The sequence below is a fragment of the Lepidochelys kempii genome, chromosome 7 (genome assembly GCF_965140265.1).
Source record: "Lepidochelys kempii isolate rLepKem1 chromosome 7, rLepKem1.hap2, whole genome shotgun sequence".
Taxonomy (NCBI): Eukaryota; Metazoa; Chordata; order Testudines; family Cheloniidae; genus Lepidochelys; species Lepidochelys kempii.
Window position 1 is genome coordinate 47,208,010 of NC_133262.1, and position 12,288 is coordinate 47,220,297.

The 12,288-nt window shown below is 47.6% G+C and overlaps 1 long non-coding RNA gene across 1 annotated transcript in view; it reads left to right on the forward strand.

Annotated features, from left to right (window-relative positions):
- LOC140914535 (uncharacterized) overlaps positions 1 to 12,288 on the forward strand; it is a 77,907-nt gene that overhangs the window by 57,386 nt on the left and 8,233 nt on the right. The window contains exon 3 of the long non-coding RNA XR_012159891.1: positions 793 to 892. This is a non-coding gene — a long non-coding RNA (uncharacterized lncRNA). The remainder of the gene's footprint in view (positions 1 to 792; positions 893 to 12,288) is intronic.

Here is a 12,288-nt window from a genome sequence, read left to right on the forward strand (position 1 = left end):
AGATGAGTAACTTTAACAAAATGGAAAATTTCACACCCAGAAAAGGTTGGTTTGGATTGAATTTTGGGGTTTTTTTTCAAATCAACAAAACTCTGGCTTATAACAAAACACTGAAATCAGCTTTCTGTTGCCAAGTTTCAATTTTTGCTTGCTGAAAAACGTTTCGTTTTTCATCGAAACACTGAAAAAAAATCTCAAAGGAAGTTTTGACAAAAAGGAAAAAAGTTAACAAGGCCGGGGGGGGAGGGAGAATGACTTCATTTCTCAATCAACTCTACTAGAAATTCTTTTTAACAATAAACAAGGGCTTAAATTCTGTACAAACTAAGAGGCGGATGGGTGGGAACAGGCCGGGCACTGCCGCGTAAATCTTATTGCTTCTTGCTGGAATTATGCACTAATTCCAGGAGTGCAGCATAAATACTGTTGCTTTTTGTAGAAGCTGCATCAGACTGATCAGAGCAGTAGTGCACGGAGAGACTGGGCTGCGCCTAGAGGACACGCTGGTTCCTAGACAGGTGGCTGGCTGGCCTAATGGGAGCCAAACTCCCTGATGGCATAAATGAGTGTCAGTCTATTGGCCTCAATGGCATTGCACCGGCTAATGCCAACGGCGATTTGTCCCCATGCCTCTAGCCCTGCAGGGCTGACGCAGATGCCTTCTTGTGTTTAGTAGACTAGCATTTCACAGGCAGGGAGCGGGAGGGCTCCGTTTTATTGGAGGGATTCAGAAGCCAAGAGAGGTCTTGCACAGCGTGGCAGTTCTGAACCAAATTATTTTCTTCCGTGCAGACCCTGCATCTCAGCAGTTGTTCCACGCGACCCCCTCAGAATGCGGCTGCTCATCTCTGTTCACCTGGCTGCTCAGCCTGCAGAGAGACACAAACCCAAGGTAGGGATCCTACTGCTTATCATTTTCCAAGACTAAAAGACCAACCCACAGCTGGTGCTTATTGGCACAGCTCCAGAATCTGGCCCATAGATTTTAAGGGGCACAAAACCTAGTGCTTTCTCCTCCCTACTGGCTTTGGGGTTGGAGAGCAGAGTCCTAGCATTGTTGAAATGCTTTAAAAGACTATAGCCCTTCCCGTTCAACATTGCTTGGGTTAATTTCAGAGTCATCAAGCCAAGCATCGAATGACAAATACATTGAGGATGACTAGAAGTGTGGGATCCCCAGAGCTTTCCCGGGGGGGAGGGGGGGGCTTGATTCCTTCAGTCCCACTTTGCATCGCTGACACCAGGAGCACCCTGCTGGGAAGTATCACTCATGTGAGAGCACAGAAATGTTCACAGAGCATAGCGATGGGCATGGTATGGACAGACAGACATAACAACCCTAGTCACCACCACGAGATATTCACGCAAGGATGGTGTGTCTCAACACTGAGCTTTGGGAAAGGCAGCTTTTAAGGCATAAGTTCATGCTGCAAAAACATTTAGCTAAGGGAGCACGGGCCAGATTTTTAAAGGTGTGTAGGTGCCTAACATGGGAACTAGGCACCTAAGTACCTTTGGGGAGCTGGGCCCTGTGTTGAATATTTTCAAACTTGGGTGTCACAGCTCACACCAGTGCCAACAGCCGCTGGGGATGCTCAGCAACCAGGCTACAGCTATCCTTCGAGCACTACAGCCGCACAGCTACAGTGCCACTGCTCTACGCCTGCAGCGCAGCTGTTTCCTACATCAGTGCAACGGGGTTTTCCACAGATATCGTTAATCCTTCTCCCCCCGCAAGAGGCAGTAGCTAAGTCGACAGAAGAGTTCTTCCATTAACCTAGCTTCGCCTACTTGAGAGGCAGGGGCGGTGGGTATAATAGGCCAGGGGAGGCTAAGCCTCCCCCGACCCAGGCTGTGGCCCTGCCCACACTCTGCCCTGAGGTCAAGCCCTTGCACCCCTCTCTCCCAAAACTGGCAGGGGCTCAGCTCAGGCCAGCGGCCTGGAGTTTGGGCATGGCTGGCTGGCGGCTCAGGCTGGCCGGCAGCCTGGGGCTCAGGGCAGCAGGGACAGGTGGGTCGGCCTGGGCTCCTCCGGCCACGAGAGGGGGGAAGAGCAGGGCCTCAGGCAGAAGGGCTGGGGGGCTAGCCTTCCTGAAGGGGGGTTCACGCACCATCCATTCTGAGGGGTTAGGTTAATCTAACCATGGTGCTCAGGGCACAACATTTTTCACTGCCCTGAGTGACATAAGCAGGTCAATCTAATTTTTAAGTGCAGACCAGGTCTTATTCAGACACTTTAGACACCCAGATTTGAACATTTATTCCTATATAATTCCTTGAAAATCTGTGTAACACCTGGATGCCGCTGGTGCCTACATATCAAAGTAAGCACGGCCTTAAAGAAAAACTCCAGTCTATGAAAGTTTCTAGTACCCTCCTGGAGAAGGGAAGAGTAGGTTGAACTCAGGTTTAACAGGTGCTGTAAAGATCCAGCGAATGTGGAGTGAGGTTTGTTCATAGCACAATTATTCTTTTTAAACTCATTTCTCTTGAGTGAGGTTTGTTCATAGCAGATTTAAAAAAAAAAAAAGCAACCCTCATTCCTCTTGAGTGACGTTCTCTCGTTAGTCATTTGGAACATCTGTGGAATAGCAATGCACCCAAGTTATCAGCTATTCTGTCTCACTGTCTGATTTTGAAACCTTGGTGACAGTGGAAGCTAAAGAAAGACATGGTTTTAATGAGGGCAGAGGTGACAGCACTTATAAGACTACGGAAATCTCTATCTTCTTCCCAGCGAGAAAGGCTGTGTCATTAACATGCAACAGCAGCCCTGGCACTTTCACTCTGTTATGCACAGGAACTAGATCCCACGTATTTATACAGCCCTATGGGTAGGCTGGGCCTGATTCTGAGCTAGGTGACAAAGTGTAACAGCAGGAACAACTCCACTGCAGTAAGCGCAGAGATGCCTGCATAGAAGTGCTGTGAGAGCAGACTCAGGCCTGTGCTCATGCCACCTCGAGTACTTCTTACCCACATGTTCTTAGAAATAACATGGCAACAATTGATCTTGGATATTACTGGGGAACCTAGGCTAATACAGTGAGGCTCATTGTCCCCCTCTAGTGGCTGGGTCACATATAACATGTTCGTGTACTGCTGCTGCTCCTGTATTTGATGCTGCAGAGGCATGTGCTTTTAGATCCAGAGGTCCTGGCTTCAGTCCCTGCAAGTGACCTAACCTAGGATGTCACGGCAGGTGGTACCAAGAGCCGCACGGTGTTAGAATGCGTAACAAGGTGATTTTGAATGCTAGAGCCTTGAGAAAGGTTTAAAGCAGGGCCTTCAAGAAAACAATACACTTGATCTAAGATGGGGATGGATAAACCACCAGTTTCCTTTTCCCTAGGGCTGGAGCAAATTGCAAGTTGCAATACCGCCTACGTCTCCCCCAATTCCACATCTCCCCCTATGAGCAGTTTAGAACAAAAAACATCTTTATTTGAAAATTTTCAATTGAAAAATATCAGTTTTGCCGCGGGAAGTTTAGAACCTACTTGAAACAAAATTTTCGTTTCCGATTGACATTTCAGACAGAAACAAAAATTTCTCATTTCATCTTCACGTGTTTCATTTCACTGTTTTCTTAAAATCAACATTTCACCTTAAAATGCCATTTTCTATATGGAAGTTTTTTTACACCGCAAACCTGTGATGTAACAACATTTCGAAATGGAGATGAACATTTCTGCTTCATTTTGAAATGTCAATTTAAAAATGAAATTTTGTGTTTCAGAATTTCCCATGAGAAAATGTTTGTGTCAGAACTGACATTTTGCTTCAAAACAGTTTGGTTTCAACAAAGTTGTGTTGTACTTTCTGCATGAAGAATTCTGACCAGCTCTAAACTATAATTTCTCCCTGCCTTTTCAGGAGGCCTTTAACAAGCTGTTACCCCTTAGAGGCCACGTCTTGACCCAAACCAATCTCTACTAGGCAGTTTCCCTTCCCTTATCCTACTTAAGGAGTTTAACCCATTCACTGTGCACTCTAGCACTGGGTACAAAACCCCCATCACAACTCTTCCAATGCAGTTCCTGCCCTAGACATGATCTGTCTGTCTGCCCTAGACATGATCTGATTTGGAATCTGCAAAACTCCAAGGACCGAGCAAATGACCTAGTGATGTACCTACAGTAACACCATTGTTATCAATATTCATATAACTACCAGCTGTGCACTATCTCCAGTGTAATAATAATGATCAAACAGTTATATAGCGCCACAATGGACTTTTCAATATTCCACAGGTTGACTGTTCAAACTATACAGGAAACACTTCACCCACCTCTGAAATGCATCCACTACCTGTAGATAAATATGACAGCAATATGAGTTAATAATACAGTCAGGTTTTGAAGTTCTCTTCTCCTCTCTTCATTCTATTTTCCCTTCTGGTTTAAAGCCCCCTCCCCATTTTTCTCCTAGTACAACAGCTTGAGCTGCTTTTAGACATTGGTTTAGCCTCTAGTTATCATCTTTGTATGTTTTAGAATAATTACAAATCATGATTCACACAATTATTGAGAATGATTGTTTCAAAATATAGCCCAAATGGTATTTTTAAGTGATTCATAAATGCACCTTTTCTCATAATGCCTCGAACAACAATTCCTTAATTGCCTATGCATATACTTTAAGTAATTTTAAAAATAGCCAAGGAATTAACATAATACATCATATGCCACATTTGCAGCCTCCTAAGCTACTTTGTATGTTCCTTCCTCCCTATCTATTTGGTTCTTTTCCCCTCCCCTATTTTGTCTATATATTGTCACTTAGGACAAAATTGCTATTGACTTCAGTGGAAGATTGCTCTTTTGGGATAGGGACCTGTCTCATATGTGAGAAGTGCCTAGCACATATCAGGAACTAGCTACCTAATAATTATTGTATCAATAAGCAATTGAATCAAAACATAAAAATGTTTAAGAAACTGGCAACAAAATCAGACCTTGTGTTTCTTTTCATTTCATTAGACTAATCAATAGGTTACATGAAGAAGAGGTGTGGTGTATTGTACTATCTGAGCCACAGAAAGTCTGTAGATGCTGCTTGGTGTCCAGCCCTTGGCAAATTGTAATTTTTCATTGAAAAGTTGAATCCTGAACATTTTTGGTGAAAACCCAAAATGTTGTGATTTTGGAAATGTTGCTATGGCGTCTCCTGGGAGTTGTAGTTCAGGTGCCTAGCTCACTCTTTTATCTCTATAGGCTGGGATCCCCTACTGGACTACATCTACCATGATGCACCATGGTCTCCCTCCTTGGAGAGGGTAGCAATGTATTATGGGAGTCCCTGGCTATGCTGCACCATGGAAAATGTAGTCAGGAGGGGGAAAATCAGGATATTTTTTGATCAGTCCCAATATCTGTTAACGTCCACCTATTGGTGGCACTTGAAATTCTTTCTGATTTGCACGCAGCAAATAGAGGGCAATGTGGTCATACATATGGAGAGTCTGAGCAGCTCCTGCTCTGCATCTTTGGTAGCCATTTACACCTGTGCAAAGTGAATGCAAAACCTCCAGCTGAAATCAGCGGGCAAGGACCCCAATCATCCAGAACAGAAATTGTTCATTACAACCTGTTCTCTTCTAATGTAGCCAGCAAGTGAGATTTCCAGGAAACTTAGCTACCTGGAAATGGCCAGCCGCCACACTTTTTTGGGAGAGGGGGCAAATGGAAGACGGTTTAGGTTGAAGTCCAAATTTCAAATCAGAGTAATTTTGAAGTGACCTGTAACTCTCAGCATTTGATGGATTTTCCTCTCAAACGCTACAGAAACAGTCTCTTCTGCCTGCAGAGTAAACCTGGCAATTTTCCAATCAAACCAGTTTTCCAAGCCAAAGTTATAGTAGGGCTTTCTGCTCAAAGCTGATTGTAACACGATGGAGTGGCAACTGCACAATAAATACTTCTCTCTTCCATGGTGTTTTGTGGGCATAGGTCTCTAATCGCTTTACAAATGAGGGCAAGTATTATTATTCTCATTTTACAGATGAGGTATAGAAGGTAGGTCTCCTGACCCCCATCAAGTGTCTTAGCCATTGGGCAACAAGCCAGATGGTTTCATCAACCCTTTAACTTCTCAGTTCCATCAGCAAATCTCCATGGACAGTATATAATATCAGTGTCAGGAGTGAATGTGTCAGGCACCAATTAGCCATACGTTGTTACACTTCAGGAACCAAGCCATTTCTGAAAGCATGGGACGGAAGGCACTGAGAGGCAACTCCTATGGCCAGCAACCAGCCTGAGAAGCTCAGTAAGACACAGGGCAGATGCCTAGGAGCCTGGGGCAGGTAGCAATGCCCCAACACGATCCATGCATCCGATGAAGTGAGCTGTAGCTCACGAAAGCTTATGCTCAAGTAAATTGGTTAGTCTCTAAGGTGCCACAAGTCCTCCTTTTCTTTTTGCGAATACAGACTAACACGGCTGCTACTCTGAAACAATCCATGCAGTGGCTTCAGAGCCATTCCGTGGAGGCTACTGCAGCCCAAGAGCGGAAATAGTCTACGCAAGCCCCTCACCTGGCATAGGACCGGAGACTCCACATAGTGCAGGATCCCCCAGACCCATCTGTCCTCCAGCCTCCACCCATCCTCTGACATGCAAGATCCACTGCAGCACCAGGCTCCATCCTGCACTGCTCCCCCAAATTCTGCCCCTCCTCCAGGCACACTGCTTCCACTGCAAAGGGGCCTTTGCAGCTGTGGAGGCAGAGGCAGGGTTTGCCCCTGAGTGCAGGGTGATTGGTCTTAAAAGGATTTGGAATGACATTGCAGTCTATTTAAGAACAGGAAATGTAGCTAGCTGGAACAGCCCAGTGGTCCATCTAGGCTGGTGTCCTGCCAATGCCAGATGCTACAGAGCAAGGCAGAATGCCCCAGTAAAGTAATTAATCTTGCAATGTTGTACCAGGGTGGGAGGGGTCACTCTCTGACCCACTTATGTCCCGGAGCCTGGGGATTGATACCTTTCTCTAACTAGAGTCACTGCGGATGCTAGTCTCTGCCCTGTAAGCATCAAATCCTGCCTTTTGAAACACATGTTAGATCCTCAGCTAGTGTATCTGGATACTGGCTTCAATGGAGATACACCAAAGCACAGCAGCTGAGGATCTGGCCATTAAAATGAGTTTCCATTTGGAAAAGTGACGGTTCAAACAGCATCATAGGGGTCCGTGTTTATTGCCTCTCGCTCTCACAGATTCATTTCATGATTACAAAGATGGTTCTCCTTCAAACTCAGCCTGGGAGCAGAGTGGCAGGGTAGGCTGCTTTTGGCTCACACATCGTCACCAGTAATGAGGAGTGAACAGGCCGAGCTCCACCTGTGCAAACCCATTCTGGTGCTTTGAAGGCAAAATCTGACTGGCAAAATATTTAGCCTAAGCTAGAAGCAAGCCAGAATAGCAGCAGTGTCCAAGCTTAGAAGCAAGCCAGCTCGATTTTCAGATTCCGGGTTACAGGCCAGATGCCTCAAGGGCTGAGTTTGAAAGCTATAGGACTCCCTATTGTCCTTCCTTGGTGCAGAGAGGGTGCAGAACCCTCCCATTCCAAGTTAGCCAGTGTTTCATACCCACTTTGCTCTGGTGTAAATGACCACAAAAGATGCAGGGCAGCAGAGGATCAGACTCCCCGTTGCTTCCAGATGTGGGCAGCAGTGTAGATGCATCTAGGCCTGGCGTGCTGCGCATATTCAGTAACACAGTTTTCAGGACACCATCCCCTCTCCCCCGATGCCTGTGTGGTTGCTTCATATTATGTTTATTATGTAAAAAGCAAAGGACACAACAGGACCATAGCTGGCCACCATCAGTATCATAACGCAGGTGATTGCTTCTGTCTGGGCACAGGACTGGCTGGCTGATGCAGGCTGGCATGGCTTGGGGCTGGAACTTGCAGCTAACTGCCGTGTTCTCAGTGGTGCCTTGTTGGGCCCTTCTCCCATCCTGCCCATGGGCAGTAGATGATACCGTGATTACGGAGTTGTGTAAATCCTGGAATCCTGTCACTCCCCCGCTGGGCTCACGCAGGCTGGATCTGGGACCAGAACTGCCCTGGTGCCCTTGCCACACACAAGGGCCCTCACGTATGGCAGGATTCCTGGAACCCTGACTCCAGGAAAGGGCATGTCACAAAGAGGGAGAATGAAGACATGGGTGCATTGGGAAGGAGAGGAGCTGCCACACAGCTGGCATCAAATCAAAGGGGATATTCCTGAGGTCCTACCAGCATGAATCTAGCTCCGCCATATCATGGCCCAGCTACAGCTGTCCCTTCAGGGTCAACTCCCAGCCACAGAGCCTTAGAGGGATCTGTCGAATAACATGATCTGGCTGAGAGCTTGGGGCTCCCATGGGCTCTCCTCCCACAGCCCTGGGTTGGTGATGCTTTGACATAGAAGTGGGGCTGTTTCCTGGCCTGGGATGTGTCCCAGGGTCCTCCTGCCCCTGTGTCCCACACTCCACTTCAGGCAGTTCAGCACTGTGTGGCCTCCCTGTAAAAAGGAGAGCCTGAACATGGCATGATGCTGACTCACCCTGGCTGCAGGCGACTTGTGCAGCTGCCACCCCGGCCTTCGATTCCCACCGCTCACACCAGTTTCAGAAAGGGCGGGGGAGCCGCAGGTCTCACTGGGGCAGGGAAGGGCCCAAAGGTGCTGCTCCAGATCCCGCCTCCCAAGGCAGCAGTGAGGTAGGTGGGGAAGAGAGGAGGTTGGCTGCCCCAAATCCTTACCAGGCTGAGTTTCCCACCAGTGAGACTGGCCGAGGAAGGGCAGCGGCAGAGGGAGAGTGGGGGCAGAATGGGCTCCTGCAGAGCCCCCATCCCTCGGTGCCATGTTGGGGACCATGCCAGAAAGGGCAAGGTGTGCCAGACAGCACTTAGGAAAGGTAGAGGCAGCAGGTGAGGGCTGGGAGAAGAGGGTCAGTCAGACAATTGAAAATCGTTTCCATCTCTCAGGTCTTAGCATTCCCGGGCCAGGCAGGTCTCCCACATCTGGGCTGTCCTTATTCATAACCCCTGAGAAGAGCTTGGGGATTTCAGATTCACACCAGAGAACAGATATTCTATCCCCAGATTAGCCCCACCCCCACCGCAGGGCATTGTGGGGTGGGAATCCAGGCCTCAGTCCCCTCTCCTTCCTGTCCTGCTGCTAGAACAGGTGCCCAGAGAGCAAGTCCCCCGCTTCCGCTTCCACTGCCAGATCAGCCAGTGACTTGGCTCCAGGTCCAGCCTTGCTGCCAGAGTGGGAGACCAAAGCATCCCCTGGGTTGCAGCTCAGCAGGGCCCCAAGGCCAACCAGTCACAGCTGCCAGCCCAAGCAGGTGATAACCTCTCTCCCATCTGCACATGGGAGGGCCACATGCCACGGCTCCAGCGCACAGACACTGGAGCTGGGTGGCCAACTGCTTTTCAGTCCCAGTGCGATTTGCTAAGTGCCTGCAGGTTCTGGAAAAACAGTGTCAAGCACTATTCTGTGCGTGTAAAACCCCCGGGCTTCAGGCCCCTTCGGATCTGAAGCCTGCACCTGAGCAGCTAACTCTTTGATGCCTCTTTGAAATGGAAAGGCTGTGATGGAGGCGCCTCTCGAAAGAGAAGCTAGCAAGGCTGGGCTTTTTCCCTCCCGCTCTTTCATTAAATATCTGTTTTTCCTGCTCCGTTTCCATAGCGGGCTTCATAAGGAAGCAGAAAAACATTTTCTTTGCTAAATAGCAGCTTCTCTCTTTCAAGAGCAGCCTCAGCCTGAGCAGGGTCATCATCTCCACAGACATCAAAGGCGCAGCCAGTTGGCTTGAAATGAGACCAGTGGCCCGCGTCTTCAAGTTCCCACAGCAAGCAGCGGCTTAGAGACAGTCTGTGTAATTACAGCGAAGTCCCCAAGCTGCTGACGGTAGAAAGGGCTGCTGTGTCAAAACCGGCGCCTTCCTCCTCAGCAGCTCTGCAGCCCGTAGGCATTAGGGTCAGAGCAGCTCAGTGCTAGCCACAGAAGGTAGAGCTCCCAGCTCAGGGAGACAGATTTGCACCAGCAGGGTTCCAGCTAGTGTGCTAAAAATAGTGGACGAGTCAGCTGGAGTTCTCAAGCCCACCAAGGCATCCGAGCTGGAGTTGCAGCCCAAGCCGCAATGTCCACACCGTGATTTTTAGCGCACTAGCTGGAGCCCAGTGGGCAGAGGCTGGAAAGCTTGCTTCCCGCTGCATTCGAGATATGCCTAGCCCTGTAGCCTTGCAACGTGGCGCAGCTGAGAAGGGGCCAGCCAGCTGAGTTCTCTTCTGCCTCATGAATCATCAGCTAAATCCTGGCCTTGCTGCACCTTATGCTTTGGGAGGGCTCCACATCCAGATTCACACCCAGCCTCATTTAAATGCCTCCTGAAAACCAGCCTGTGCTCTGATTATGTTGCTCAGGCTGGGGACCACCTATGGCTGTCAGGACCACTACTACAATTGCAACAGGAATCACAGAGCACCTGTCCCTGCAGTCACCCTGTCCTCTTGCCCACCTGCATCTACCCACTGAATATTATCTAAGCCCTAGATTACTACACTCAAGGGCAGGGACTGGCTCTGCATTATTTGTGCAATAGGGTCCTGATCCCTGGCTGGGCTGGTTAAAGTTCTGCTGTAATAATAATAAAACACATGCCATGCTGATTGTTCTAGGAGACATTCGAACACTACAGGGATGGATGCCAGTACAAGAGAGCGTAGACAGATGAGCTAGTCGTGAATTTGTGGTGAAAATGTTTTTCAATGGAAAATGCATTTTCTGCAAAGTCTTTCCTGGGAAAACTTTGATTTTCACCAACATTTTTTAATTTGCAATCAGGAAAATTGAAATGAGTGGTTTTGTGAAGCTGAAACATTTCCCTTTTTCAAACCAAATCGGAAGGTTTCATTTCAGGTCAATTTGACACTATGATGGGTCCCCCTGAGCTGCCACAGCACCTCGGAGAGTTATACTTTGGGTGCCCATGATGCATCATGGTTTCTCCTCTAGCTGAAGCACGGCATAATGAGAGTCCTGTGACACCAGTGCATCATGGGAAATGTAGTCCAACTGGGGAGCCCAGCACATAGAGGCTAACAGAGGCATTTGACATATAACTCCCATGAGGCTACCCCGTATTTCAGACACAGGTCAATGTTGAATGGATCCGGAATGAAACATTTTGATTCAGGAATGTCAAAATGGTTTTGATTGGGGAAAAAACCTGATATTTTGACTTTTCATCCCTGTATTCAGGATGGAAACTAATGTCAAACTCTCAGAACTGGCCTCTGGGATAGCAATTCCGATTTTCTCTCAGCTTTAATAGACTGATGAATTGTAGATTTTGGTGGCAACAGACAGCTTTTGAAGGGGACAGTGGTGAGGGACACATGGGAAAAAGCATCTGGTAGATCCCATGAGATCCTTGGGGCATAGGCCAAACTTCTGTTCATTCTATTGGGTGAGGGCAAGAAAGGGGCAATCTAACCCAAGGAAATTATAGCCATTCCTTGCTCAGTAGATGCATATTTCATCATAGTTGAGCCCTTTAGCAATAGAAATAAGGAGTTGCTGCTTTATTTACTCCCGTTACCCTACAAAGCCAGCCCAGGTAGAATGGAAGAGGGAGTTAGAATTTAGTGCTGCTCATGCATCATCCATAGAGTTGGTTACAAAGTTCTGGGCAGTGACCCCTGTGCAAACCCATCAATGGTAATAGGGGTACGTAGGTGTCACCAAGGGCTGAAATTTGGTTGCAGTGGGGTGACTGAGTGCATCATGGGTGATTACTAGAGCTGGTCAGGAACTGATTTTTCTTCTTGGGGAAGGGAGGAAAAAAACAAAACAAAAAATGGTTTTCCCATTGTCATCCCATTTTTTCTTTGAAATTGTGTGTGCTTTACCCATAAACCTGAAAACCAAAAATGTTCAGCTTCCAACCACTGAAAAATATTCTATTTCTGGCAACCCAAAACCAAAACCAAGTTTAGTTTCTAGTAGCTGGGAAAAAATCCTTGGTTTTTGTTTTTCTGATCTGTTTTTTTCTGAAGCCCCAAACGTGTAATGCAAACAGGAGACAAAACACAACGTTTAGTCAAAAAGCTGTTTCCGCCGAAAAAAACATTTTGACAGAAAATGTTCAGCCAGCTCTGGGGCTGGTGCACGGGAAGGAAAGGCCTGACTTAGATCCAGCATGAGCTTGTGTGTGGCACTAGCAGTTAGGGGAAAAACCAACTCCCAGGTATGCGTGACTAAAAGGACAGACTGTATGGCATGGAGTCTT